This window comes from Delphinapterus leucas, chromosome 9 (genome assembly GCF_059928025.1).
Source record: "Delphinapterus leucas isolate spDelLeu-1000000601 "Yukka" chromosome 9, BTC_Dleu_Yukka2, whole genome shotgun sequence".
Lineage (NCBI taxonomy): Eukaryota > Metazoa > Chordata > Mammalia > Artiodactyla > Monodontidae > Delphinapterus > Delphinapterus leucas.
Genome location: NC_143137.1, coordinates 27,022,533 through 27,048,201, shown reverse-complemented (window position 1 = coordinate 27,048,201; position 25,669 = coordinate 27,022,533). Strand labels below are relative to the sequence as shown.

Here is a 25,669-nt window from a genome sequence, read left to right as displayed (position 1 = left end):
CTTGAGAAGTACCTATGCTTCTCACTACTATGACTTTATGACCTGGATGAGTACACATCTGTATTCAGACAACTCTTTAAGATCCTGAAGAGGAACTTCCGTAGGCGTGTTAAAACTCTACCAAGACAATGCAATGTGCTGAATCACCATCGTGCATAATAGCATTTAGTCCCTCCCTTTCAATCAAATAATAGTCATAAACTGTGTTCATAAGCTAGTCTTATTATTTTAGCAAGAACTTCCTGCAGAAGGTACCTGGCTGCTGCTGCTGCAGCAGGGTATACTTGTAAAACGGGGCTTAATTCTGTGGTTTGAATGTGATTTCCTTTAGTTTCCCATCTGTCTAATAATATTATCCTGGTATATTAAAGTATCTCTAGTTTTGATTTTTTTTTCAAATTCTTTCATTTCCGTCTATTTACTAAAATAAGACGGCAAGGAAAAACTAAACATATTGTGTATTTACACAATAAAAAAATAAGTTGTCAGATGAATGAGTTCAACATGTTGGAAATTTAGCACAGACTTTTCGTATACTCCATAACAGCAATATCATGGTAGGTTTTAGAAACTATTGGGATGTTTGTAATCAAGAATCTTCATTTTTCACCAGTTGAGAAGCTGCTTAATTCCGCTAGAAAGTGTGACATAAGCTCCACACTGACCTCACTTAATGACTAGCCAAATAAAAACAGAAGTGTAGAGGTTTCACAGCTGCTGACAGAGAGTCCTTGGAAAGAATTACGTTGGAGTATTCTCACTGTTGCTAAGGAAAGGAATTAAAAGGTTCAGAAATAAGAAACGAGGAAGAAAACAAGCCTGTAAACATTCAAAACTGATTACTAGGGAATTACTTTGTGGTTAAAAATCCACAGTATTTCAGCAACTTATTTAGGAATGTTTATTCCAAAGGACTTTCATTGCGTATATTTTGCTACAAATAAATTTGCTTACCTTAACTCTATAAAGAGCTTTACAAACCACAACTGCTTGGATTTGAATTTGCCAGTTTTCACAACAGCTCCCAACTCCACTGAAAACCAGGAACCTTCCAGGATGTGGGAGGGGCCCTGGCAGTCACGGGGTCCAATTATGTGGTTGTCCCTTTTGTTATGGTTCACATTTTAGAAGAAGGCAGATAATGAACTGGAGCGTCCACCGTTAGCAACTGGGAGCCTGATAATTGTGTAGGGACCACTTTACATTGAGTGTCAAAAAGGGAGATGTGGTGTTTTTCTAATCTAAACCAGTTGGATGATTTACTTTCATTCTCTCATTTGCTTTAATACTTGTGGCATAAACAATTATTGAAAAATTAAGTATATTGATTTCTTTGAACAAACAAAGGAATCTCTCACTTGGATTAGAGAATCACAGTGCCTGTTAAGGGGGCTAGTGGGCAGTGCATGAATTGAGATTCGGAGGACCTACACTCCATTTTCTACTTATTTATTGTTTGATTAGTCTCATACTAAGGTAGGTTAATTTCCTCAGTTTCAGTTTCATCACCTTTAAAATGGAAGTGATGATACCTATAGCAGAATGATGTAGGGATCAAGAGAGATGGTGTGTTGCCAAAGTATTTCATTAAAACAGTAATTTACTATACTGCCTCATTTGCCATCCCTGCCATAAACACAGTTTTGCTTCTTAAAGTTCCTTGAACTCAGAGGTAGATTAAGGCATGGGCCACATGGACAGCCCCAGCCAGGTGCCAACTTATAAAAGTGCTGCACAGCCCTGAATTACATTGAAAATATGTTGCCAGATAATGCAGGCTTTGACCTGCCATCCTTGGCAAAATGCAAATTTTGGTCCCACTTCTGCCAAAGGAGGCAAGCCCTTGAGCAGAAATAAAAATACAAAACAAAACTCTTCTTGCTAGAATTAGCTAGCTATACTGAGTTTTCTCGCAAACTAGCAGTAACAGTCAAGATGCCAAGGTCCAGGATACGGGTCACAATGCTGCTTAATGGGGACATGACTGATCTTTTTATTTAGATTTTTAATCTATGGATAAGCATCCCACTAAGTGGTCACATTTTTTTTCAGAACATTGACAATGCTTTGACCAGTAGACGTCAATCAGTAAAGGAATTTGTTTCTATGAAGAATTTTTTGTTGATATAATTTTCCACACTCCCTAAGTAAATCTTCAAGAAGTAGTTTTTGTATATTGGTTAAAAGAGGTGCCAGGCCTTTTGCCTGCCAATGATGTTTAGATTTTCTTGCATTCACGGTGCTTTTTCCATATATTTCCATCTACAAATATTTTGTATTTACTCTACTTTGTTCACTACTCATCTTTTGAGTCCATTAAAAAAAATCAATTGCTCTATGATACCTTCCTGTCCCCCTTAGTTTCCTACAGGGAATTATATTGATAATATCTTCTTGATTCTAAAATAGCAGCGGTTTTTGAAAATCGAGGCAAAACAAATAGAACGTTAAAGATATGCATCAGGTTTAAGACATGTTCCAATAGAGAAACACTAAAGTGATCAAGCAAGTTTTAAAATCTGGCAAATGGGGTAGTTCCTTTCTTCTAGGAGCATTTCTAGCACAGTACATTCTCTGTTTTAGTACTTCTATATCCATGTATCTGACTGTAAGGTATATGAATTTCCCCATGAGATTTGGGTGAAACAAAAATCATATTAACTTATTTTGAAAAATCAAAATAAGTCTTGCTCTGAACTCTCTTGTCAACATGTTTAATACCAATTACTAGAGAGCTCCTCCTTGAGGTTGTTCATGATTCCCAGGGGACATTATATAGTTTATCCTATGTCATCTTGGAGGAAAGGATTCTGTTTTTTTTAATACTTATTTATTTATTTATTTCGATGCACTGAGTGTTAGTTGCGGCACGAGGGATCTTCGTTGCAGCATGCAGGATCTTTGTTGCGGCATGCAAACTCTTAGTTGCGGCATGAATCTAGTTCCCTGACCAGGGATCGAACCCAGGCCTCCTGCATTGGGAGCGTAGAGTCTTAGCCACTGGACCACCAGGGAAGTCCCCAGGAAAGAAATCTTGACTTGAGTTCATTCTAGTTGCTTTAGTTGTCATGCCCGTTGCTCAAGCCCACGTGACCTATTTTAAGGTAGGCTACTCTCTTGCTTGTGTAGCACCCTTCCTCCATTGTCGTCTCAACCCCAGAAGCCTTCTCCAAGGTTCAAAAGACCACAGCAATAGAGACTGAGCCACCAGCTTCCTACATACATTCCCTATCAGGGGTCCTTCCACCTAATGAAATTCTGAGTGGGAATAAGATCCAAGTCCCTACCCACCTCAGGAAATCACCTCCAGGTCTCAGTCACACCCCTTCTTCAATTCCAAATAATAACCTCTATCCACTCCCCTTCTGTGATAATCCAGTATAATCGTGCTGAGTAGGCCTGAATCCAGAACAGTTTAACTTTCTTTCTGAAGAGTTCCGTTTGTGTTTACTGAGCGGGGATGGGGCAATTGCAATATAACGGGAGAAGAGATCTCACCTTTTCAGGTGAAAGGTAGAAGAGGAGATAATTTATTTTACCACAGTGAATTGACTGCAGGGAAAACTAAAACTAACATTAAACAACAATCAAGATTGACCAGTTGGTCTGGTGTGTATGTCCACCCCCTCCCAATAGTCAGTGGTCTTCTTGCAGGTGGGAGCTATGTTTTCCTCATGGATGGATCCTCAGCACTCAATATAGCGCTTATGTGATTATAGTGCTTATTATATGTTATCAATCAATAAATACTGGATCAATGAATTGAGTGTATTATAGATTATTATTCTCATCTTTTAGAGTAATGCTGGTTTTAGAACTTTTAGGTGCATTAAAGTGTAAAACTAGTTGAATAGAACTCAAAAAAAATCCCTGCTCTCCAACCACACATTTCAATGAATTTTCGTTTAGAGATGTAAGGAATATTGGTTGCCAAACGTGTAAATTGGAATTTTAAAATTCTGGGATCTAAAATAGATTTCAGCTCTGCTTTTTACCCCTGAGAAGTCATTTTAACTCTTTGTGACACTGTGTCTATTCACATAATGTGAAGTTAGTAAAGTGTTCCAAATTTAGATGGAAAGTACACACTGTTCATTGAGGGCAGAGCAATATCTTTGAAAGTGAAATATTTGCTGTGTACACAGATGCTTGTACTTTGCTTTTGTTACATATTTAGCAGCGGGTTTATATCACTGATAAATATCAAGAACATTTCATGGGAGAACAAGGAAGTACCTTGGTTACTATGCAGTCACCAGAGTACACTTCAAAGCCTGTGTGATTTCACTACCTCTGTTCATAAAATTCCCTCATTTAAAATGTCATTTTAAGCCAACTTTCAACCTCACAGCTAAAGCCCCATGCTGCTGCTTTTCATTCCTTCACTACCTAATAAATGTTCACCACCAGACCACTACCACATATGAACGATTACAGTCACTCTGATAGAAACTACTTATAGGATTTGTTATAGCACAAATTAGAGAAAACAGCTTAAACTCGAGAGACCAAAATGACCCACGAAGGTTTATTTATTCAGTACGTATTTATCAAGATACCTTAGGCAAGGAGCTATAGGAGGCTCTGATGAAAACTATGATTTATCAGTAACTACTGTCCTCAAGAATATTGCTATTTCCAGAGGTGGGAACAACACAAACACACAAATAACTGTAATTCAGGACATAAAGTGATGAATACTGTAAAGAGGAACAGAGTTCAAAAGAGGTAGTGACAACTTTCAGTTAGGGGAATTGGGCATTTCCCCTTAGAAGCGTTATTGAACTGTGACTTAGAAAATGGGCTACATACCATTTGGACAAAGGATTACTAGGAGGGAAAGGATTCCAAATGCAAGGAGTGCCTTGAGCAAAGACACACTCATGCCACAACATGCAGATCAGCTCCCCCAAAGAAAAGCAAACATTCTTTTTTTATCATATTTCCTACTTTGGTATATTAAGTATATGTATTTCTTTGGAATAATGAAATATTATCATGTAACATCCTATGTATTTACTATTTCATATATATTCAAAACTGGACCAACAGAAAATATGTTAAGAATAAAATAGTACTTTCAGAGTTTTCTTCGATTGCTTTTCACATTTTTCTTGTCAAAGTAAGTTCTTCATTCAGAGCAGCTATTGTATTAGTGTTCTCCAGAGAAGCAGGACCAATAGGATGTGTGCGTGTGTGTGTGTGTGTATGAATGTGCATATGTACATATACATATATGTGTATATACACATACGGTCAGCTCTCCATATCTGCAGATAAGGAGGGTCAACTCTATTCATTGTACTACATCATTTTATATACGTGACTTGAGTATCCATGGATTTTGGTGTCCATGGGGGGTCGTGGAACCAATCCTCCAGATACCAAGGGATGACTGTTTATGTATGTATACACACACACACACACACACACACACACACACATATATACATATACCTTTCATATTGGTTGGGGAGAGAGAGATTTATTTTCAAGAATTGGCTCATACGTGTGTAGGGCTGGCAAGTCTGATATTTGCAGGGCTAGCCGGTAGGCTGGATATTTTTGGCAGGAGTTGGTGTTGTAGCCTTGAGTCTGAAGTCAGCCTGGAGGCAGAATTCCTTTTTTTTCAGAGAACTTTAGTTTTTTCTCTTAAGGTCTTCAACTTATTGGATGAAGCCTATCCACATTATGAAGGGTAATCTGCTTTACTCAAAGTCTACTGATTTAAATGACAATGTAAAAAAAATATTTTCACAGCAACATCTAGGCTGATATTTTATGAAACACCTGGGTACTCTATAGCCTAGTCAAGTTGACACATGAAAATAATAATCAGTTACCACGAATCATGAAAACATGGCGCTAATGAAAAGAGGGAAACAGTATCTCTGTTTGTGTAGTTCATCATAGTTTTGTAAACATTTTTGCAAATGTTAAAAACCCTGTGAGGAAAGAAGGGAGCATATTGCTAGCAACAGTTTCTAAATGACAAATCTGAGGCAGAGGGAAATTCAGAATCTTGAAGGTTAAGGAGCTAGAAGTGGCACAGTTGGTGTCAGAATTGGAACTGATGTCTTCTGACGCGTTATCTAATGGTCTTTCCATTGCACCATCTACTAGTGATCCAGTACAGATTCCTATAGCATTGATTATCTGTAACAGTTAAATGTTAAAAACAGTTAAATGTACCTTTACTGATATACGTTCTACTCGCCAACTAAATTCTAAGACGTGGCTTATTATAGAAAACCCCGCTATGTCCTATATATAATTGAATATCAATAAGTGTTTTATAAGAGTGAATTCTGCTACAAATCCTATTTACACTAGGTAACAATTTGTTTATATAGCTTCTGGTGGCAGACTCCTTGAATTAGTTTTCAAGGCATGTGGATGATGCTGTGTTTCCGTGCCTTTTATATGGCTGGCAAGTGTGAAAGGCCTAAATTCTCTGTATTAAGAAATGCTTATGAGTTGTGTGAACATGGGCAAGTTGCTCAACTTCTCAAAGGTCTAATTTCTTTATCTGTAAAATAGAAGATGATACTAGAACCTCAAGAATGTTTTATGTGAATAGAAAGTGTATAATAAGTATGAATATCTCCATAACACTCAAGGTACAAGAGATGTCATGGTTCTTTATTTTCTAAATAAAGCCATCTCCAAATCAACAACTTATCAAGGTCAGCTTACGAAGTCCAATATAAGTGATTAACTGAGGTTATCCTCATTGGAGCTTACAAAATCCTTGGGGCTTACATATTCCTAGGAACATGGGGAAGGGCCTGGCTCTTGGTCAATAGGGATGGCTCTTTTTCCCTGTGGCTCCATCTAGTTGCTATATATTGGGACACAACCTTCACAGACACAGATGGTAGCTCAGTCTTCTAAATGCTCAACAATAGTTGGGCACTACTTCTATGCCATATACTGGAGATGGCCTCCTTGGGTGGGCTGACCAATATATACTTGAGATGTTCCTCTCTGCTGACTCCTTAGCCACAAATGACTCACTCGAGGTTCTCAAGCTGCAGCACTTAGGGCCAATTCTCACAGGCATTCAAACATCCATTTTCATACAAGGACTTGTTATCTCCAGAGTGCTGAGTCCAGGCACTTGAAGAAATTACAGTCCTCCCCATGATTCAATTGGGGAACAACCTCCAGGGTTGGACCAGTTTCCTGAAGCCTCCATTTTCATCCCCTTTGGGATAGTTCAATTTAATCCCTATATTGGCTGAGGGCTTTGAAATGAGTCCTATTACTCTCACTCTGAGGATAAAGGGAATCTAAATTTCAAAGGCATAGGGCACTAGCATTATTCTTTGGTGTAAAGACAATAGAAAAAAAAATCAAAATATTAATTAATTTCTCAGAAAATCACACTGATGCATAGGCAAATCACTTAGCATAGAACAGTTGTTCAACATGTGTTGCTTTTTACCACTGTTATTTGGAAGACTATAAGTGCATGCTGTTTATGCTCCATTGAATCTTCTGTATCTCCAGAAGCAAATTGTATAGGGGAAGGATCCTGGCTTTTGGAGTCACACAGCTCGGGTGTTGATTCTTGGCTCTACTGCTTATTATCTCTGTGCACTTAGGTGACTTATTACCTCACCCAGCCTCAGTTTTTCTTCTGTAAAATCAATTGTGTAGGTTAAATGCACATAACCCATATAGCCTTAGGCTTCACCTGACAGGACATATAAGTATTTCACATTTATAATAATATCCCGAATCTCAAGGCTTTGAGTCCACAGCTGCTCGACTAGTAGAAAAATCAGTTTTTTGGTGGCAGCCCTTCCCATTCATTTAATTTTGTCTGGGAGGCCCTGTGGGTGAGGTTTGCCTGCATTCACTTTGTTCTCACATCCTCTGCTCTTGGCCCCAGGCTGCTGCCCTCATGCCTCTCTCCATCTCTGGACAGTAGAAAAACTCGTTTCAAGTCTCATGATCAGAGATATTTCAAGTTAGGCCCCTAGAACCAGATCTGCAGGTAGGTCCCAGCCATAGCACACTCACGCTTGGTGAGGAACAATGTCAGGGAAGGTCATGTGCAGCCTCCTGCTGCCACATCCATGGCTCCCTTTGACATTCAGGCAAGCTACCAACTTAGACCTGCTCTTCCATATCTTCTCATAGTTTCTAAGGTCCCTTTCTCCAGGCCAGCCTCTTTCAAGGAATCCCAGTCCCCTAGACTGGTTTGTGGATGCCTGAACACAATATGTGGACCAGGTTTAAGTTCTCACCTACAGATATCCTGGGCCCATACAAAATAAGATGTGTGTCTGGGCATCGGTGTTAGTCCTTAGGAGCATTCTGTGATGGTCACAAAGCCCCTGGGACATTTTGTAACAAGAAGTTGTGCTATTAGGCACAAATAGAGGACTTCATGCTTCAGCCTTGAGCGGGTCCAAAATATTACTTAAAGCAGCTAGCATCTGCCACATAGTAAGCTCTCAGTAAATAAAAGTCCCCTTCTGCCTTCTTTGCTTAAGAACAGTTTGATGTATTTGCTAGATAGTTGACTTTAAGCATATTTTATCTTTATGCCAAGCGGACTGTTTTTACAGTGATAAAATCTGAGACCCAATGTCCTTTGAGTCATATTGTTAAATAGAGCATCTCAGGACTTGAGAGCTTACTATCAATGTAGTCTCCATGGTTGTAAGCATGACTGGCTTAATCAGAAATATGATTAGTGGAATGTATAATAGTTACCGGGGAGAGTCATGGTACTGCACCATGGTGGGAGCCATTTCACCTTGGACCCCAACAAACAAGGAATTCTTACCAAAAATGGAGCAGAATAAAACTGGCTCCTTGAGTCCTGTGGGACAGAGACATATAGGGTGAGACACTAGCGTTAAGAGTATTGGGCCAAGCAAATAATTAAATATCTTCCCCACAGCTTACAAGTAAAGCAGGAAGGCAACTGTTTGCAAACTATATTGCAGGGAAACGAAGCCTCTATAAAGCCTATATTTAAGTGAACTTTGATCTTTTGCCAATGTAAAGAATAAGCACTATTTATTAACCCTTATAAGGCACTAAAGAAAAGAAGCCACAATTTAAACACAGAACAATGTGGGGTTAGACATTCTGGGAAAACAGAAAATGGTTAGTAGAGTTGGGACAATACAGGAAGAATTGTCCAGATCTGACCAAACCTGAAACTATTCCTTTTGTCACGAAAGGGGCAGGGAAGAGGATATGGAAATTGATAAAAAAACAAAAACAAAAAAAACACTTATGTGATGTTTATAGATATATTATGAGCCTTTAAAAAAAACACATTTATTTATTTATTTTGGCTGCGCTGGGTCTTAGTTGCAGCATGTGGGATCTTTGTTGTGGCATGTGGGGATCTTTTTTTTTAATTTTAGTTGTGGCGTGTGAGATGTAATTCCCTGACCAGGGCCCCCTGCATTGGGAGCGTGGAGTCTCAGCCACTGGACCACCAGGGAAGTCCCTATGAGCCTTTTATATAGTAACTTCCTTTATCTTTAAAACAAGCATATGAAGTACTGTTGGCTCCATTTTACAGATAAAGTAACTGAGGCATAACTTTCCTAAAAACACAGAGCTAGAAACACCAGAGCCAGGATTAAAAATCAGGTACTTTATTAAACATGGTTATCATATAACCTAACAATTCCATTTCTAGGATCTAGTCATTTCATTCCAAGAGAAATTAAAGCATATGTTCACATAAAAATGTGTACACTAACGTTCAAAGCAGTATTAATCATGATAGCCAAAAGGTGGAAAAATCCAAATGCCATTTGGAGGACGAATGAATAAACAAAATGTGGTACAGACATACAACGGAATATTATTCAGCTACAAAAAGGAATGAAGTGCTGATATATACTACAACATGGAGGAAGCTTGAAAACATTATGCTAAGTGAAAGAAGCCAATAACGAAGAAGCCAATTCCATTCACAGGAAAGGTCCAAAATAGGCAAATCTGTAGAGAGAAAGTAGATTAGTGGTTGCTTAGGGTGAGAGGGATGGGAAATGGGGGTGGGGAGGGGAGGGTAAAGCTAATGGGTAACAAGATCTCAAAAGAGAAAAAAATCTGGTTCAAAATCTGGACTTTCAGCTCCTGGACTAAGGCATCTTTCTTGACCCCAGAAGCCTGCTGACTACAACTTCTTGCTCTATATACTTGAAGACTATAAAATACATTTGGCTTTGATATGCACAGGGGGGAAAAGTCAGGTGAAAACAGTCCCTTAAGGGAGCCTGGCTTAATGAGTTTCAATGATAAACTGATGGGTAACATGTTGAGGTTTCAACATCTGTTCGCTGACTATTCTTGTACCTTCCCTTACTGTAGATCAGGTCTACCATTGTCCTGTTGCTGCTGAACATATCAGAAAAAGCTGGGATTAAAGTGTCACAGTGGGGTATGCCAGAACAGGTTCATTACATTGTTGCTCTGTTTAAGTTCAGCTTTCAAAAATGGCTAAATAGAACCCCAAATTTAATTTCTCAAGGAAGCTATGAAAAATTAATAAACAGAAGCCTCAGTTAAATAGAGTTGGGAGACCAGAAAGAGGAGCTCTCCTACCCTGTAGAAATGACAGAGCCCATTGGACAGAAAAAGACCCCTCTTCTTTCCTGGCAAGGACTCAGGCAATGAAAAGCCATGGACTCTGTTTACTAGAGTCCTCCTAACTTCCTTTTCCCCTGTATAAAAGATTGCTCCTTCCCTTGCCATGCAGGGACTTGCACATGGCTTGACATGGTTGCAGACCCTGAACTGCAGTTCTTTACTGATCCCAAACAAACCTATCTTGGCTGGAGAACTATGGCAGAAATATTTGTTTCAGGTTAACAAAGCAATCTTCAAGCTGTGCGAAAATGTCAGCTAAATAAATGGGGCACAGATACTTGAAAGCTGAAAAGCTGAAAACTTTTGTTGTTCATGCCTTTTTCAAAAAGAATCTCACCATTAAATTCTGATACTGACCAATAAACAGATATGAGGAAGGGCACCCTGCTCACACTTTACTAATAAGTACTAAGTGAGTTGGAGGCCTATGCTCAGTGCCTTGGCCTAGCACGTGTAAACTTTCTAAAATTACCAAGACTCTCGGCTCTTTGATGATAATAGTCTTGGGTTGGTTGTAAACCACCCTCTCATCACTACCACAGGCCATTTTCACTGACCTGGGTTTCCCCAGATCCTGGTGAACAGCCATCAATCAGAAATGATAAGGTGAAAAGTCATACACCCTCTATTTGTCCCTGTTTTCTAAGGAGAGAATTTCATTCCTCAGGTATCAATTCCAAAGCTCTCAAAAGGCTTTTGTTTGGAAAACTGATTATATCTACAGCAATTGTAATAATTTTTAAAAGCCCCCACAACTACTCATTTCTTAATAAGCAAATCTCCAATTTCTCCTGTCATTCTTACCCACCAGGTGGTGCTACTTCCTTACATTTCCTAAAGACCTCAACTTCTGAAGTAACTTTTTATAGTAGGTTCAAGTTCCCTGTGTTAATATTGACTCACAAACTTCTGTTGTTCGAGACTCATAATGTAATAAGGAATTTTGTAAATGGAAAACAGTCAGTTGTAATTGAAAAGCCAGTTGCAACACAATCAGATGTTTAACGTTGAGTCACTCTTGTGTATTTAAACCAGAAGTAAGGCCAAGGTTATGGGCAAGCTGTGGTGATAGAAACCATGCATTCAGCAGACTCCACCCTTTTACTTGTGTGGTGCCTTATTCCTAACAGGTATAAGAGTAGATGAGTTCTCGTGCCATAAACACTGCTTCATTAAAAAACACACACATAAAATATTACCTACAGTGATCTTAGAACTGTAATTTAGCATTTAATAAAGCTTTGTAAAGATCTTGCAATACTTTTCCTTGATCACAATATGTAAAGCAGTCTCTAAAACAAGGATAATAATATTTATCCTGAAAACAAGGATAATAATATTTATCCTGAATTTAAAGGCAACCTTGGAAATGAAAGAACTTAAGTAAGGAGGAGGCAGGTGGCTGGATATATGAATTATGTTCATGGGGCCGTGGCAGGGGCAGATCAAACCCATTTGCTCTCCTGCCATTTCCTGGTCACCTTGCAATTAGATGGGTTCAAAGGACTAGTTCTGACTAGTGAAATACTAGTGGATGTAAGTGTATTATTTGAAACGCCTTTGCAAGTGCCTCGTTTCCCTCTTTCCCTAACAGAACACCAGAGGAAGCTGCGTGCTCAGGCTGGTGCATCTACAACATGGCGGCAGCTCCACTGGCCTGGGTCTCTGAATGACCGTGTGGAGCAGAAAGTCTGCCAACTCATATGAGAGGTGTAATGTGGACAAAAATATAAACTTATGTGTTAAGCTACTCAGATTTTGGAGTTGATCGTAACCCTTGAGCACATGCCCAGAATAATGCCAGCTTTCTCTGTGCAAGGATGTTCTGCTCTCTTATGTCATTCCTAACCAATACATGACTTGATTCTGTTTCAGATTATTTACTTTTGGGGCCCTTGTTAGGGTGTAGACTTTAAGTCAGTCTATAGTCATCTGTATTACATATTGTGTTGGAATCCTCTACTTTCATTTTCTTCTCTTTGCAAGGATTAACCACAAAAATTTCAAGAAAAGGCATTTTAGCAGAAGCTTGGTAGATAGAATTGTTTGAAATCCCAATAATGTCATCTTATAATTTGTGTTACATAACCTTTATGAGCATCGATTATTTCTTTTCTAAAATAGAATTAATAAGCGTACCAATCTTAGAAGTTTGATGTGAGGATTGGTAATTTTTAACATAAATAATATAATTTTCTTTTTTGCTTTTCTGAACTCATGACTTTTACCTTGGTGTTAAGAAAGCTTCCATCTGTGCTGGATGAATCTAAAATTTGTTTATATGATGAATGCAAATAGAATAAATTAAAATTCTTCTTCTGACGTATACATTTGGATTGTGCAGTAAGACTTCAGCCTTATAAGCTTAGAGGACTCAGCTTAGCAGTTAACCAGTGATGGAGAGATGTTTCCCCTTCTACCTATGGTGGCCAGCCAGGCCCTCTCTGGGGTAAAACACACTCCTTTCAAACTAAGGGTAATTATGGGAAGAAGAGGACTGTAGGAGAATGAAGAGAGTGGATGTCTGCATTTTTCCTTCTCTGGGTTTTGGCTCTGGCCTAGACCCGGGCATTCTTTAAGTGCAAGGAACACAGAGAATGGAGAGGTACTCTTTCACCCTTCTACTCACCATTTGAGATTCTGGGAGGAAGCAAACATGCGGGCTGCCATGTCCCAAGTTGCAGCACAGGCACATAAGAATGAACTATGTTCACGTGGAGGAAGGCCTGGGGATTTAGGCTTCCTGCGTTGCCTTTGATCCTGCGTGCGGTAGACTGACCTCAAGAGATTGAGCATCGGGCTGGAGAGCTTTCAGCAACATCCTGGTGGATAAAGAATATTGCACTAGAAACCAGAAGAAGCAAAGGATATTACATTCAAGGCCCCTGACACTTCCCTGTTGCCACGCAGTTGTATAAGTTGTACCCCTGCATGAGAGGGCACCATCCTTAGGGAGAGAGGCAGAAGAATTGGAGAAGACCCTATGAGACTTTTATTCTATAGAAAGAAACATTATACTTTTTTTTTTAACGTTGAGCCTTCTTTTAATTAATTAATTTATTTATTTTTGGCTGTGTTGGGTCTTCGTTTCTGTGCGAGGGCTTTCTCTAGTTGTGGCAAGCGGGGGCCCCTCTTCATCGCAGTGCGCGGGCCTCTCACTGTCGTGGCCTCTCTTGTTGCGGAGCACAGGCTCCAGACGCGCAGGCTCAGTAGTTGTGGCTCACGGGCCTAGTTGCTCCGCGGCATGTGGGATCTTCCTAGACCAGGGCTCGAACCCATGTCCCCTGCATTAGCAGGCAGATTCTCAACCACTGCGCCACCAGGGAAGCCCAGAAACATTATACTTTTAAAGATGTTGGATTGGATTAAATTTAAATGGAATTGGACAGTTAATTTTTTTCCTATTCAAATGTAGGGAATTCAAGTTGAAAACCAAAGTAGTTGTAGACAAAATAAAGCAATTACATTTTATGTAATTTATTTACGATAAGAAGTACATTCATAAATAAACATATATATGTATATGTAAAATGTATACATTACATAGTATGATGTAAAATTCTGACCCTGCTATATATATTAAATTCTGAATACAGTGCTCATAATAAGTGCTTAATAAATGTTAAATTAATGTTAAAATTTCCAGAATGCATGGAATCTCTTCTTGGATATTTAAGAAGCACATAAAATTTAGTATGTTAAATAAAGAATTCTTGACTGCCCACAATTCCGATTTATTTCTTCTCTGCCTTTTCCATTTCAGTAAATGGCCTCACCATCCAGCCGATTTCCTCAGTCTTTGAGTTTTCCCTTTTCTTTCATCTCCACATCTAATCCAGCATATCTTTTTTCTTTTTAATGTCAGCACTTGGTCTTTGCTTTTTTTAATTAATTAATTGATTGATTTGTTTATTTTTAAACATCTTTATTGGAGTATAATTGCTTTACAATGTTGTGTTAGTTTCTGATGTATAACAAAGTGAATCAGCTATATGTATATATATATATATCCCCATATCCCCTCCCTCTTGTGTCTCCCTCCCACCCTCTCTATCCCACCCCTCTAGGTGGTCGCAAACCAACGGAGCTGATCTCCTTGTGCGATGCAGCTACTTTCCACTAGCTATTTATTTTACATTTGCTAGTGTATATATGTCAATGCCACTCTCTCACTTTGTCCCAGCCTTCCCTTCCCCCTCCCTGTGTCCTCAAGTCCATTCTTTATTCCTTTCCTGCCCCTAGGTTCATCAGAACCACTTTTTTTCTCTTTTAGATTCCATATGTACCAGCATGAAATCTTGTTGGCTTTCTTAAATATGTGTTGAGTCTTCCTTTCTCCCCATGTTCATTATCTAAACTTAATCAAAACCAACTGGATTTCTGCATTTAACTTCCTAATAGTCCCCCATCCATTCTGTATCTCTCCCAGAAGCGAATGTAATCTTTTAGAGACATAAGAGGAATCTGGTCAATCCCTTGCTTACAAAGCCTTTGATGACTTTCCATTGCTCTTGGAATAAAATCGAACCTCATCACCTTCATCAGCTAAGCCCTGCGTGGTCACTCTCTGCCTGCTTCTCTTTCTCCCTCACCACTCTCCCCCTTCCTCCCACAGCTCAGACCACGCAGGACTCTGAAATTGTTCACTCATGTTCTTTGTGTCTGGAATTCTCTTCCTCGGGGTCTTTGCAGGACTAGCTCCTTCACAGCCCACAGCTCTCATCTCCGGTATCACTTCAGACTTTCCTGACTCTCCTGTTCATTCTTTATCAAATGTTTATCTCCATTATAACATTTATCACAATCTATAACTTTTTCATTTACAAACTCTGCTTACCTGTTTGTCGTCAATAGATTATGAGCTCTGTGGGGGCAGGAATCTTGTCTATTCACTGTTGTATCTTCATCATCCAGTACCCTTAGCTGTACATAGAGGAGTTCAGTACTTACTTGCTGAAGGGAGGAAGAGGGAAGGAAAAAAGGAAGAGAGGGAAGAAGGAAGGAAGGAAGGAAAGATGTGGGTAACAAATGAAGACTCCCAAGTCCAAATCATTAATAAAATTCATTATAATGACTGTAACATATCCTAACCTATTTTCTGCTATATAAGTCTTAATAAACCATTTATTATTTATAATAAAATTAGCATTATTTGTTTTTTACAATCATTACATATTCTGAACTAATGTCACAGGAAATTTTATTTATTTATTTTATTCTTTTATTTTTTATTTTTTTTGCGGTACGCGGGCCTGTCACTGTTGTGGCCTCTCCCGTTGCGGAGCACAGGCTCCGGACGCGCAGGTTCAGCGGCCATGGCTCACGGGCCCAGCCTCTCCGCGGCATGTGGGATCTTCCCAGACTGGGGCCGAACCTGTGTCCCCTGCATTGGCAGGAGGACTCTCAACCACTGTGCCACCAGGGAAGCCCAGGAAATTTTATTAATCTTGGTTATTAAATTGTTTTACCAAATTTGAAACATAATTCACCATGTGGTAGTGCTAGTCATCAAATATTTCCAGGTTCTTGCCTTCAGGTAGATGGTGGGAGTGTACTTTCTGGTCCCTTTTTTGGTTGGGAGGGGCCACGTGGCTAGTTCTAGCTAATGAGTAATTAGTTGTGATGGAAGTGGTGTGTTTCATTCGCAGACTGGAGCACGTAATTACTGATACAAGGTCTTTCAAAGATTTCTTTCCTTGTGCCAACAGGTTCACCAGAGAAAGTAGTAGTCTTTATGTTGCTTTTTATTATTATTTGTTCTTTAGATGCTTATAGACACTTAAACATTTTCCCCATCTATTAAATTTTGATGAATGTATGTAACATTTGCTTTGTTTTGTAAAGCTATTACTTCAACGTGTCTTGGAAATCTATTTTTATCAGCTGTTCATCATTCATTTATTCATTCAACAAACATCCACAAAGTATCAGGCCCTCTTCTATGCTCTTGGGATAGATCAGTGTACAAAACAGACCACGACGTTCACCCTTTCAAAGCTTGCGTTGTACAGTTGTAGAGATAGACAATAAGTATAATATTTAAGTAAATTATATAATATGTTGTAAGGTAATAAACGTCATGGGAAAGAGAAAATGTGAGTGAGACTCAGAAGTCTGAGATTTAGAGGAGGTGGTCAGGGTAGGGTCACTGGGAGAGTGAAGCACAAGCAAAGTCTTGAGGAAGGTGTGGAACTGAGCCAAGCAGATATGTGAGGGAAGAGCCCTCCAAGCTGCAGTAGATTAGCTAGGGCAATGATTCTCAGTGTTTTGGTCTCAGGTCTCTTTTACACTCTTCAAATTTGTTGAGCTTTTGTTTTATAGTTGACATTTTAGATCCCATGAAAGGGTCCTGGGGACTTACAGGGATCCCTGCGGAATCCTTTGAGAACTACTGAGCTGGAGCAAAGTCTCTTAGGGAGGCACACGACTGGTCTGTTGTAGGAACTCCAAGGGTGCCTGTGTGACTAGAGAGTGATCCAGGGGAGAGTCAGGAGAGGAGGTCAGAGAGGTAGGTAACTGTGTCCCAATCATGCAGGGCCTTCCAGGATCATGTAAAACCTTAAGTTTTACTCTGAGGCACATGGGGCATCATTGAAGAGCTTTGAGCATAGAAGGGGTATAATCTGACTTAAGGTTTTAAGAGGACACTGTGGTTGCCTTGTTGCAACTAGACTGGAGGACACAGGAGTGTAAGTTGGGAGACTTGTAAGAGGCTATTACAATCATTCAGGGGAGGCAACCACTTTATCAGTTAACTCTAAATACATCAGTAGGCTCATTACAAACTCCTTTTGTATTGTTACAGTGATGCCACTTCCCTCTGACTGAGTCACATTCAATGTATTCTCTTCTCTTCCCCTCATGGCCTTATGTAAAGATGTTATTTCTTAATTGTACATTTCCTGTAATTTTCTTGTTAAAAGGCAGTACCGAAGAAAAAAAATCACTTACTTTCATAGCTCCTTTTTAACTAATATTTTCAATTCTTACTCTTTTATCAGCAGACTAATTTTTCTAGATCTTTTTAAACATAGACTACTTTGAAAGGCAATTATGAATTCTTTTGTTAACATTTTTGTTGGTCATTTTTTCCCCAAACCCATGTTTTTTTTATTGAGCAAAAATCACCATAGCGAAACCTTTGACATATTACAAATATGGCACCCTGAAGTACAGAACCACATCTATTCAGAGTATTGCCTGGCCATGTAAGTTTGCCTTTAATAGTCCATTCCAACATTCAGTGAGGCCGGTGACTTCTGGAAGGTACAGCCTTCTATAGTCATTCTCTGGGCTTCCTCTGGTTTTTGCAGAGATCAGACTGGTGAATTAAACAGAGATGTGATCATGACCACCACCTCTGCATCCCACAATTTTAACGGTGACACTAATTTCCACTCTCTCACTTAGGATGTAATAATTGGTTTTCATTTACTACCTTGACTTGGGTGCAATTTCAGGGCTTCCTTACACTGATGGGTCTTACCCACAGGACTGGAAACCAAAATGAGGTTATTGCAACTGCTAAATATATCAGCCCCAAATATACATGTGGGTACTGGAGACATGATCACTGTGAGCCACATTTGAGTCAAGATGCCCCTGACCCCTTTAGACCCCACTTTAATGGGGTGACCATTTTGACCCTTTGGGTTTCTATGAGCCAATCAATGTCAATGTTTTATTACTGGTCCAGGTTTCCTCATTTTCTCCTCAAGTAAATGATAGACTATTAAAAAAAAAAAGAAAACTGTAGTATGTTTAAACTTTTTTATTCTATCTCTAAAATTTGTATCACAGAGAAAATGTCACCTTCTCTTATGTCAAGATGGCTTATAATCCATGTCTCAATCTAATAGATCAACCCTATTTTAAAATTCTTTGACTGTTTTAAAGCAGTGGTGTACTCAGATTTGGTCGTGCCAGTAGCCATGGCAACCACAGACCTCAAAGGCTACCTTTGTGGAAAGTCACTATTAGGACTTGGCAGCCCTCCACCGTGAACCCTCTGCTCACACCCGCTGAAGTGGGAAAGAGGCATCAAACGTGGCCTCCAGTGGTGAGAAGATTGGAGGCGCTGGCTGAGTTCTTGCAGGTATGGAGACCCACAGAAGCCTAACACGGAGCAGATTATTTTTTATTTTCTGGTCAATGAAAAGACCCAAATCTAAGTTATATAAAAGGAGAGGATAATGGAAATGGAAAATTTCAAAGAATAAAGAGAAGAAAATTAGTGAAACAATTTGAAACACTTTTCCTAGCTCAAGAAAATGCATTTGATAATTTCCTGAATGTCTCTAAAAGTATGGTTATACATTTTGCTATAATGAAATTTTAAGTCACTTTTAATGAAATTCGATTCACAAACAGCACAATTCACCCATCTTTAGTGTGAAGCTTGGTGAGCTGTGACAAATATAAAGGATAATCATCACCCCAACTGAGATAGAAAACCTTTCTATAACTTCAAAAATTAACTCCTTCAAAAAAAGAGTGGATATATGTATATGGATAACTGATTCACTTTGCTGTACAGCAGAAACTAACACAACATTATAAATCAACTACACTCCAATAGGGATTAATTTTAAAAAACAATTAACTCCTGCTCCTTTAGAGTCAATCCCTCACCCCCAGGCTCTGGCAGCTACTGATCTCTGTATTTACAGTTTTGCCTTTTTAGAATGTTTTATAAATGACCTGGCTTTTTTCACATACCAAAACACTTCTGAAATTAATCCTGTTATTCATCAGTAGTTCACTCCGTTTTATTGCTCAGCCCTTATTTCTTTAGATCAATATGTCCCAATTTATATATCTCTTTATAAATTGATGGATAGTTGGGTTGTTTCCAGTATGTGGCTATAATGAATGAAGCTGTTATAAACATTCATGTTCAAATCTCTGTGTGGATATTTTTTACATTTCTGTTGGGTAAATATCTAAGACTATTCAAAGAGACTGCACCATTGCAACCCATCAACAATGTAGAAGGGATCCAGCTCTGCACACTCAAGCATTTAATGTTGCCAATTTTTCTTGTTGTTGTTGCTTAATTTTAGCTCTCCCAGTAGCTGTGTATTAGTATCTCATGGTGATTTTAATGTGAGTTTTTCTGATGAATACTGATGGAAAGAAAGTGCCTTTCTATGTGTTTGCTCTCCAAATCATTTCTTTTTGGTAATGCATCTGTTCAAATATTTTAATGAGTATGTTTAAGTTCTTTATGTATTATTGATACAGTCTCCCATCAGATATGTGTTTACAAACATTTTCTTTCTGGTCTGTGGTTTGTCTTTTTATTTTCTTTTCAGTGTCTTTCAAAGAGCAGGGAGTTAAATTCAACTACCCAGTTTTTAGGGGTTCTGCTTTTTATATATGCTCTATAAAATCTTTGCCTAATCTAAGATCTCAAAAATTGTCTCCTATGTTTTCTTTAATTTTTGAATTTTATTTTTTAATACAGAAGATTCTTATTAGTCATCCATTTTATACACATCAGTGTATACATGTCATTCCTAATCGCCCAATTCATAACACCACCATCCCACCCCCCAACTGCTTTCCCCCCTTGGTGTCCATACGTTTGTTATCTACATCTGTGTCACAACTTCTGCCCTGCAAACTCGTTCATCTGTACCATTTTTCTAGGTTCCACATACATGTGTTAATATACGATGTTTGCTTTTCTCTTTCTGACTTACTTCATTCTGTATGACAGTCTCTAGATCCATCCATGTCTCAACAAATGACCCAATTTCGTTCCTTTTTATGGCTGAGTAATATTCCATTCTATATATGCACCACCTCTTCTTTATCCATTCATCTGTTGATGGGCATTTAGGTTGCTTCCATGACCTGGCTATTGTAAATAGTGCTGCTATGAACATTGGGGTGCATGTGTCTTTTTGAATTATGGTTTTCTCTGGGTATATGCCCAGTAGTGGGATTGCTGGGTCATATGGTAATTCTATTTTTACTTTTTTAAGGAACCTCCATACTGTTCTCCATAGTGGCTGTATCAATTTACATTCCCACCAACAGTGCAAGAGGGTTCCCTTTTCTCCACACCCTCTCCAGCATTTGTTGTTTGTAGATATTCTGATGATGCCCATTCTAACCAGTGTGAGGTAATACCTCATTGTAGTTTTGATTTGAATTTCTCTAATAATTAGTGATGTTGAGCAGCTTTTCATGTGCTTCTTAGCCATCTGTATATCTTCTTCGGAGAAATGTCTATTTAGGTCTTCTGCCCATTTTTGGATTGGGTTGTTTGTTTCTTTAATTTTGAGCTGCATGGGCTTCCCTGGTGGCGCAGTGGTTGAGAGTCCGCCTGCTGATGCAGGGAACATGGGTTCGTGCCCCGGTCTGGGAAGATCCCACATGCCGCGGAGTGGCTGGGCCCGTGAGCCATGGCCGCTGAGCCTGCGCGTCCGGAGCCTGTGCTCCGCAACAGGAGAAGCCACAGCAGTGAGAGGCCCGCGTACCCCAAAAAAAAAAAAAAAAATTGAGCTGCATGAGCTGTTTATATATTTTGGAAATTAATCCTTTGTCCATTGATTCATTTGCAAATATTTTCTCCCATTCTGAGGGTTGTCTTTTTGTCTTGTTTATGGTTTCCTTTGCTGTGCAAAAGCTTTTAAGTTTCATTAGTTCCCATTTGTTTATTTTTGTTTTTATTTCCATTACCCTAGGAGGTGGATCAAAAAAGATATTGCTGTGATTTATGTCAAAGAGTGTTCTTCCTATGTTTTCCTCTAAGAGTTTTATAGTGTCTGGTCTTACATTTAGGTCTCTAATCCATTTTGAGTTTATTTTTGTGTATGGTGTTAGGGAATGTTCTAATTTCATTCTTTTACATGTAGCTGTCCAGTTTTCCCAGCACCACTTATTGAAGAGACTGTCTTTTCTCCATTGTATATCCTTGCCTCCTTTGTCATAGATTAGTTGACCATAGGTGGGTGGGTTTATCTCTGGGCTTTCTATCTTGTTCCATTGATCTATGTTTCTGTTTTTGTGCCAGTACCATATTGTCTTGATTACTATAGCTTTGTAGTATAGTCTGAAGTCAGGGAGTCTGATTCCTCCAGCTCCATTTTTTTCCTTCAAGACTGCTTTGGCTATTTGGGGTCTTTTGTGTCTCGACACAAATTTTAAGATTTTTTGTTCTAGTTCTGTAAAAAATGCCATTGGTAATTTGATAGGGATTGCACTGAATCTGTAGATTGCTTTGGGTAGTATAGTCATTTTCATCATATTGATTCTTCCAATCCAAGAACATGGTATATCTCTCCATCTGTTGGTATCATCTTTAATTTCCTTCATCAGTGTCTTATAGTTTTCTGCATACAGGTCTTTTATCTCCCTAGGTAGTTTTATTCCTAGGTATTTATTCTTTTTGTTGCAGTGGTAAGTGGGAGTGTTTCCTTAATTTCTCTTTCAGATTTTTCATCATTAGTGTATAGGAATGCAAGAGATTTCTGTGCATTAATTTTGTATCCTGCAACTTTGCCAGATTCATTGATTAGCTCTAGTAGTTTTCTGGTGGCATTTGTAGGATTCTCTATGTATAGTATCATGTCATCTGCAAACAGTGACAGTTTTACGTTTCTTTTCCAATTTGTATTCCTTTTATTTCTTTTTCTTCTCTGATTGCCGTGGCTAGGACTTCCAAAACTATGTTGAATAATAGTGGTGAGAGTGGACATCCTTGTCTTGTTCCTGATCTTAGAGGAAATGCTTTCAGTTTTTCACCATTGAGAATGATGTTTGCTGTGGGTTTGTCATATATGGCTTTATTATGTTGAGGTAGGTTCCCTCTAGGCCCACTTTCTGGAGAGTTTTTAGAATAAATGGGTGTTGAATTTTTTCAAAAGCTTTTTCTGCATCTATTGAGATGATCATATGGTTTTTATTCTTCAATTTGTTAATATGGTTATTGATGTTAATCACATTGATTGATTTGCATATATTGAAGAATCCTTGCATCCCTGGGATAAATCCCACTTGATCATGGTGTATGATCCTTTTAATGTGTTGTTGGATTCTGTTTGCTAGTATTTTGTTGAGGATTTTTACAACTATATTCATCAGTGATATTGGTCTGTAATTTTCTATTTTTGTAGTGTCTTTGTCTGGTTTTGGTATCAGGGTGATGGAGGCCTCATAGAATGAGTTTGAGAGTGTTCCTTCCTCCGCAATTTTTTGGAAGAGTTTGAGAAGGATGGGTGTTAGCTCTTCTCTAAATGTTTGATAGAATTCACCTGTGAAGCCATCTGGTCCTGGACTTTTGTTTGTTGGAAGATTTTTAATCACAGTTTCAATTTCATTTCTTGTGATTGGTCTGTTCGTATTTTCTATTTCTTCCTGGTTCAGTCTTGGAAGGTTATACCTTTCTAAGAATTTGTCCATTTCTTCCAGGTTGTCCATTTTATTGGCATAGAGTTGCTTGTAGTAGTCTCTTAGGATGCTTTGTATTTCTGCCATGTCTATTGTAACTTCTCCTTTTTATTTCTAATTTTATTGATTTGAGTCCTCTCCCTCTTTTTCTTGATGAGTCTGGCTAATGGTTTATCAATTTTGTTTGTCTTCTCAAAGAACCAGCTTTTGGTTTTATTGATCTTTGCTATCCTTTTCTTTGTTTCTATTTCATTTATTTCTGCTCTGATCTTTATGATTTCTTTCCTTCTGCTAACTTTGGGTTTTGTTTGTTCTTCTTTCTCTAGTTCCTTTAGGTGTAAGGTTAGATTGTTTATTTGAGATTTTTCTTGTTTCTTGAGGTAGGCTTGTATAGCTATAAACTTCCCTCTTAGAACTGCTTTTGCTGCATCCCATAGGTTTTGGATGGTCGTGTTTTCATTGTCATTTGTCTCTAGGCATTTTTTTATTTCCTCTTTGATTTCTTCAGTGATCTCTTGGTTATTTAGTAATGTATTGTTTAGCCTTCATGTGTTTGTTTTTTACATTTTTTTCCCTGTAATTCATTTCTAATCTCATAGCGTTGTGGTCAGAAAAGATGCTTGATATGATTTCAATTTTCTTAAATTTACTGAGGCTTGATTTGTGACCTAAGATGTGATCTATCCTGGAGAATGTTCTGTGCGCACTTGAGAAGAAAGTGTAATCTGCTGTTTTTGGATGGAATGTCCTATAAATATCAATTAAATCTATCTGGTCTCTTGTGTCATTTAAAGCTTCTGTTTCCTTATTTATTTTCATTTTGGATGATCTGTCCATTGGTGTAAGTGAGGTGTTAAAGTCCCCCACTATTATTGTGTTACTGTCGATTTCCTCTTTTATAGCTGTTAACAGTTGCCTTATGTATTGAGGTGCTCCTATGTTGGGTGCATATATAATTGTTATATCTTCTTCTTGGATTGATCCCTTGATCATTATGTAGTGTCCTTCCTTGTCTCTTGTAACATTCTTTATTTTAAAGTCTATTTTATCTGATATGAGTATTGTTACTCCAGCTTTCTTTTGATTTCCATTTGCATGTGTATGTGTCCCTAGGTCTGAAGTGGGTCTCTTGTAGACAGGATATATATGGGTCTTGTTTTTGTCACCATTCAGCAAGCCTGTGTCTTTTGGTTGGAGCATTTAATCCACTCACGTTTAAGGTAATTATAGATATGTATGTTCCTATGACCATTTTCTTAATTGTTTTGGGTTTGTTTTTGTAGGTCCTTTTCTTCTCTTGTGTTTCCCACTTGGAGAAGTTCATTTAGCTTTTGTTGTAGAGCTGGTTTGGTGGTGCTGAATTCTCTTAGCTTTTGCTTGTCTGTAAAGCTTTTGATTTCTCCATCGAATCTGAATGAGATCCTTGCTGGGTAGAGTAATCTTGGTTGTAGGTTCTTCCCTTTATCACTTTAAGTATATCATGCCACTCCCTTCTGGCTTGTAGAGTTTCTGCTGAGAAATCAGCTGTTAACCTTATGGGGGTTCCCTTGTATGTTATTTGTCGTTTTTCCCTTGCTGCTTTCAATAATTTTTCTTTGTCTTTAATTTTTGCCAGTTTGATTACTATGTGTCTCAGTGTGTTTCTCCTTGGGTTTATCCTGTATGGGACTCTCTGCACTTCCTGGACTTGGGTGGCTATTTCCTTTCCTATGTTAGGGAAGTTTTCGACTATAATCCCTTCAAATATTTTCTCTGGTCCTTTCTCTTTCTCTTCTCCTTTGGGACCCCTATAATGTGAATGTTGTTGTGTTTAATGTCGTCCCAGAGGTCTCTTAGGCCATCTTCATTTCTTTTCCTTCTTTTTTCTTTATTCTGTTCCGCAGCAGTGAATTCCACCATTCTGTCTTCCAGGTCATTTATCTGTTCTTCTGCCTCAGTTATTCTGCTATTGATTCCTTCTAGTGTAGTTTTCATTTTAGTTATTGTATTGTTCATCCCTGTTTGTTTGTTCTTTAATTCTTCTAGGTCTTTGTTAAACATTTCTTGCATCTTCTCGATCTTTGCCTCTATTCTTTTTCTGAGGTCCTGGATCATCTTCACTATCATTATTCTGAATTCTTTTTCTGGAAGGTTGCCTATCATTTAGTTGTTTTTCTGGGGTTTTATCTTGTTCCTTCATCTGGTACATAGCCCTCTGTGTTTTCATCTTTTCTATGTTTCTGTGAATGTGGTTTTTGTTTCACAGGCTGCAGGATTGTATTTCTTCTTGCTTCTGCTGTCTGCCCTCTGGTGGATGAGGCTATCTAAGTGACTTAAGCAAGCTTCCTGATGGGAGGGACTGGTGGTGGGTAGAGCTGGGTGTTGCTCTGGTTGGCAGAGCTCAGTGAAACTTTAATCCACTTGACTGCTGATGGGTGGGGCTGGGTTCCCTCCCTGTTGGTTGTTTGGCCTGAGGCAACCCAACACTCTAGCCTACCTGGGCTCTTTGGTGGGGCTAATGACAGACTCTGGGAGGGCTCACGCCAAGGAGTACTTCCCAGAACTTCTGCTGCCAGTGTCCTTGTCCCCACACTGAGCCACAGCCACCCCCCGCCTCTGCAGGAGACCCTCCAACGTTAGCAGGTAGGTCTGGTTCAGTCTC

The 25,669-nt window shown here is 38.8% G+C and overlaps 1 protein-coding gene across 3 annotated transcripts in view; it reads left to right on the top strand.

Annotated features, from left to right (window-relative positions):
* Window positions 1–25,669, top strand: part of LOC149748369 (uncharacterized) — a 66,728-nt gene that overhangs the window by 30,234 nt on the left and 10,825 nt on the right. For 2 of the 3 annotated variants that reach the window (XR_016394290.1, XR_016394289.1), the window contains exon 1: window positions 21,349–25,650. The exons of the other annotated variant lie outside the window; for it this stretch is intronic. The gene's annotated coding sequence lies outside the window, so the exon portion shown is untranslated. Of the gene's footprint in view, window positions 1–21,348; window positions 25,651–25,669 lie in introns of those variants that run through there. 3 annotated transcript variants of the gene reach the window in all.